This window comes from Capricornis sumatraensis, chromosome 11 (genome assembly GCF_032405125.1).
Source record: "Capricornis sumatraensis isolate serow.1 chromosome 11, serow.2, whole genome shotgun sequence".
Taxonomy (NCBI): Eukaryota; Metazoa; Chordata; class Mammalia; order Artiodactyla; family Bovidae; genus Capricornis; species Capricornis sumatraensis.
Genome location: NC_091079.1, coordinates 31,982,634 through 31,988,432, shown reverse-complemented (window position 1 = coordinate 31,988,432; position 5,799 = coordinate 31,982,634).

Sequence of the window (5,799 nt, the reverse complement as noted above, 5' to 3'; positions counted from 1 at the left end):
CTCGGGCACCCGAAGGCACAGAACGGTCGCAGCGAGAAGTGAGGTGCCCACTCCCCCTCCCCTCTGGCTGCTCCGAGTAGATGCCCCATGTCTGCAGGGTTGCTGCACGCCGTGGGCACGGATGTCCAAGTAATCGCCACTTGTTAAGCCGTGTCCTGTGCAAGGCATGTGGCAGACCTTACTCCATTCCAACCCCAGACCAGACCCATGGAGTCCGCACTGCAGCAATCGTTTTTGGTGCCTGAGTAGCTGGGGGCCCAGACTAGTGAAGCAGGTCTCCCCAGGCTCCACAGGCGGCACCGGAACACAGTTGTCACTGATTGGAGAGCCTCGGGGCCGTCTGCCTGGGACTGAGTGACACAGCTCCTGCTCCCTTCTTGCCCCCCGCCCCACCCTGGCGACCATGTGACCTTGGGCAGGTCCCCTCTCTTCTCTGGGCCTGTTGCTGCCCTCGCGGGTAGGGAAATGTCTAATTTCTAGCCTGAGTGCAGAGGCAGCCGAACTTAGTCTGGGATGACAGGTGTCAGCCAGGAGGCTGCTGGGCGGGCCGGCTCCCGTGGGCCCTGGCCCGTCAGGCGCACGGTGGAGGTGCTGCTGGGCCCGGCAGCAGCAGTGGTGCCGATGCTGCCACCAGAGCTGCCATTTCCCGGTCCACGTCGGCTCCTCTAGTTTTTCCTTTGCAATCGAGTGGCCACTTCGCATTTCTGCTTGGCCTGATCAGGATCCCCTGAAGGAGGGCATGGCAACCCACTCCAGTATTCTTGCCTGGAGAATCCCAGGGACAGAGGAGCCTGGCAGGCTACGGTCTGTAGGGTCGCAAAGAGTCGGACACGACTGAAGCGACTTAGCTCACACGCACACAGCCTCCTCATCGTGCAAGTCTGTCTTTAGCTGCTTGGAAGAACCCGTTTCTCTTTGAACTCTCTTATCCCAGGCTTTGAATCCTCTTAACCCCAGACCACCTTCTTTTTTCTTTTTTTCAAATTTAATTAACTGATAGGCCCCTGTGAGGACTGGAGTTGAGGGAGAGGGTCTGGGGATACAGTGCTGCCCCCATATCCACAGACACCCCAGCCGGCATTCCTAGACATGGCTTAGTAACCTGGACCTGTTCCCCCATAGCGGGGCTGGCCTGGGCCCCTGGGGTCTGCCCAGGCTGGGTCTAGACTGACCCAGTGAATAGCCAAGGGGTTGCTTAGTGTTTATCAATGCCTAATCAGTCTTCCAACCCAGGGAAGTGATGGCACCTCACGTGAAGAAACTGAGGTTCAGAGAGATCCAGAGAACTGCCAAACTTGTTTCAGGAGAGTGGAGAAGCTGGTATGTAGCCTCTGATATGTCAGCTTTTAGCCTCCCTGCTTCTGCTTGCCTGGTGGTTCTCATGCATGCAGTGAAGTGTACAAGATGCCTCTAGCTTATACGGGAGGCAGACTTTTATAAAAGCATTTTATGTTTATTTTCATTTGAATTTGAAAAAGAGCATGCCTGTGATTTTGCAGATATTACTGTTTAAGACGTATTAATAGTTATGGAAGTTGGGAAAGGTCGGTTTGGCAAAAAGGTTGAGGTGGCAACACCTGGACGCAGCCCTCCTGCAGGGAGCTCAGTTCGGAGCACATATCCTTGCTTTCACTGGTGGCACTTGGGCTGTGTGGCTTCAGCCACATCATGGGAGATAAGGGGTCCCCCAGACTGACCGAGTGGCTCTGTGTCCCACCTCATGCCAGTTGTGATGTTCAGTCCACCATGATCCTCCCTAAATCCAGAAGATTCATGATGAAGTGATTGCACAGCTCAGTCTGAAGCTAGACTGAAAACAAAAGGAATCGTGAATGATAGTGCTATAGAATCCTATAATTCTGCTTGAATTGACAGTAACTGCTGATCTCGGCTCTGCCAACTACATTCTATTTATTGAGCACCAAAGTTTTCAGATCAGCTCCTGTATTACTCTCTGGGATTGGATTATGAAATAGTAAATATTGCTACATGCAAATCAGTCGACTCATTCATTTTTTTTTTCCACTCATTTCTCCTCAGTAAATAGGGGAGAGTATTACCTACCCTGTGGGTTTATTGTGAGAATTAAATAAGAGACTATATTGAAGGGATTACTCAGTGCCTGACATATGATCAGCACTCAGGATTCTTAGTTAGAAGATCAAAACATACAGACCTACGGAAATGAAGACCATTGAGGATTCATGAATTACTAACATTGAACATTAAATTTAATTCTGACTTCCTGGTTAGCGCAACATACTGAGTCTAAATCAAGGTTTGGCAAATCTTTTGTTCCAAGGGCTGGGTAGTAAATATTTTAGGCTTTGTGGGCCGTATGGTTCTGTCGTTACTAGTCAGTTCTGCCTTTGTGTCTGGAAAGCAGCCATAGTATGTAAATGAAGGGGCATGGCTGTGTTCCCATAAAACTTTGTTTATAAGAACTGGCAATGCGCCTACAGGCTATATAGTTTGCCCCTTGGTCTCAATGAAAGAAACCTGTTTGTTTTTGAAAAGGAGAGACTCCTCCTGGATCATAAACACTGAGGAAACCTTGTTACAATATGTAGTCTTTTTGTATGAGGCTTGTTAAGCAGCGTATGGATGATAGGGTTTTCATTCACACTCTGAGTTCTCTTCCCGTCTCTTCCCGTGTGGATAGCAGACGTTTGTTGAGGGCTTGCTGTGTCCCAGCCTCTGAGGCTGGCCCATAATAAAACCCACAGACATGTGCATTTTGGCAGGGAGTACCGTGTTAGCAAGGGGCCATCTTGGTGGCTCTTCAGGGTGTCGTTTTTCTTGAGCTCCTTAATGTTTTATTCTCGAAAACATCACAATTGTACAAAAGTCAAGTATCATGAATAGGGTGTCATTTCGGAGGAGTGTTTTCAGTGTTGGATGCCCTGCCCCATCCTGGAATTCCACACAGGCCTCCATGCTAATTTCAGTGGCAGGCCCAGACCCCAGGATCCTGCCTCTTAGGATGGTGGGGAGCAGCTGGGACATTCTTGCCCTCTTTTGGCTAAGCACTGCGGTTTTTGGAAGACTATGGTTTTGGAGCAAAACACAGCCAGGTTGTGAAGCTTTGCTGTTTCACAGCTGTGTGACCTTGCTGTGGTTCCTAAACCTCTCTGAGCCTCTCTTTCATCATCTGCAAAGTCCTAAGCATCATGCCTCAGAATCTCTAGTTCATACCAGAGTTTTTGCTCTTCCAGTGTCAGTTCCTCCCTGTGGGAGGACAGAGGCTGCTGGCCTTACCCTTCTCTCCTCCCAGGAAACCTGGTCCTGGCTTTTTCAGCTGGAGCCTAGGGTGTGAGAATGGCCGTGCCCTCCTCCTGGGTGAGTGTTTAGTGTAAAAAGGCTTGAGAAAACACTGGCCTGCAGAATTCCGAAGTTAATGAAGGGGGCAGATTCCAGGAGGGTCTCTGTTTGACCTCTCACCCTTTCCCCAACACCCTGTTATCCCTGAGCGCGTTCAGAAGCAATGGAAGGTTTATAGCCGCTGCACAAAGAACTCTCACGCAGTGGGGCAGGACCGTGGCCGTGGCCCCTGGAAGCCAGGGTCAGGGCATGTGAGTCTGAGCTTCTTCGCTGGTTAACCTGGTTAATGAGAAAGGCTTTGGGAGTAACCCAACAGGGCAAGGAAGGCCATGGTGAGGGGGAAGAGGGGCAGATGTGAAAAACTTGGGGAATGATATTCAATTTCTCCAAAGGAGGGCCTTAAATAAAAAATGGAGCTTTTTTTTTTTTTTTTTTCATTATTTTGACATTAGAACCCATACAGTCTATTCACTTAGGACTACTGGGGTAGGATAAAGAGAACAGGTTTTTTTTTTTTTTTTAAATAAAAAATTTATTTAAAAAATTTTATATTGGAGTATAGACAATTAACAATGTTGTGATAGATAGCAAAGGGCCCCAGCCATACATATACATGTATCCATTCTTCCCCAAGCCCCCCCCAACTATCCCTTCCCCATGAGGAAAAGAACAGGCTTCTGTGGGTGGTTGCAGTTTCAGGAGCTGTTCTCTACTTCTGCTTTAGCTGGGCAGTGATGTGCATAGCTTAGGTGTCGGAGGCCAGAGTCCGGCTCTGCCTGCGTCTGCAGCCCGGGGACTTGGGTGACTGTGGTGGGCCCACGAGGAGCTTCAGGGTCTTAGCTGTGTGCTTGTTTTCCTGTCTGCCCCAGCTGTCCTCCCTTCCCACCTGTCGCCTTGCTGGCACTCACGGTGGTAGGGGAAAGCTTGGTCCCCCGTCTTGTAAAAGTGTCAGCCATGCTAGTAGCTGGTTGTGTAGGGCAGTTGCTGGCAGTGGGTCTTTCCCTCCCATCTACCTGTCTGCTACTCTCTGTGACTCCGCATGGGCTTGGGGTTTCTGGGGAGAGAGCTCGGCTCCACCTAGTTACCAGGAACAGCCCTGACCCTCCCCTCCTGCCCCTGTGGAGGCTTATCTGGCTCCAGCCCAGAGCAGCTGCTCCCCGTGAGGTCTCTGAGTCACTCTGAGTTTCAAGACTGGGTTTAGCAGGTAGTTGAGGACATAAACAAATACACATTAGCCAGGACAAGCTTCCAGCCCTCTGCTCAGCCAGGGGCCCTGGAAGCTCCTTGTTGCACGTTCAGGGAATATGAGAATGGCCCTGATGGAGACATGCTGCAGCGGGGTGATGGGGGCATGTTAGAGAACCTGGTGTTTGCTGGCTGTGTGGCCTTGGGTAGGATGCTCGGCCTCTCTGGGCCTTCCTTGCCTCCTCTGGGAAGCTGGTTATCATGAAAATGAGATGACCTGAGTTGTAAAATCCGGCCGGGGGTTAGTGCCCCCCAACCTCGGATCCCGACACATACAACAGCTTTTCGAGGCAGGTTGCTTTTGAGACTGCCCTGTTTTCCATGCCATTCTTGGACTACTCTGAGGCTCCAGCTCCTCATCTTTCAATGAGGGGGTGTTCCTTGCCTTGTGCCCCTCACGTGCTTTTTGAGAGGACCTATGAGTCACCTCTGGGAAGGTGCCCGAGAGCTAGGCAGCCTGGCCGTGTCTGGCTGTGCTTTACACTCCGGTTCCCCCCGGAGGGAGCGTGGCGGGGGCGGAGGTGACTGGGTCCAGCACATTCCTTAGGGCTAAGGCCAGGTGGCTGTGGACCACTGTGTGCTCAGGACGCAGGCAGCGCTGCCTCCCTTTAAAGTAGCAGAGCCCTGGGGGTCCTGTGGGTGCCCCCAGCTCCCGCTCTCCTCCATCCTTCTCAGTGACTTGCTGGACTTCAGAATCTGCTGAGTTTGGGGGGTTTCTTGGTATCATGTGAATCACCCAGGTCTGACACACAAAACGAGAAGCCACAAAGGACCGCTCCACCACGGCCCTGTTCCCACCCCCAGGACTCAGCTCAGTGCAGTTCAGTTCAGTCGCTCAGTCGTGTCCGACTCTTTGTGACCCCATGAATCGCAGCACGCCAGGCCTCCCTGTCCATCACCATCTCATGGAGTTCACTCAGACTCATGTCCATCGAGTCGGTGATGCCATCCAGCCATCTCATCCTTGGTCGTCCCCTTCTCCTCATGCCCTCAATCCCTCCCAGCATCAGAGTCTTTTCCAATGAGTCAACTCTTCGCATGAGGTGGCCAAAGTACTGGAGCTTCAGGTTTAGCATCATTCCTTCCAAAGAAATCCCAGGGCTGATCTCCTTCAGAATGGACTGGTTGGATCTCCTTGCAGTCCATGGGACTCTGAAGAATCTTCTCCAAAACCACAGTTCAGAAGCATCAATTCTTTGGCGCTCAGCTTTCTTCACAGTCCAACTCTCACAT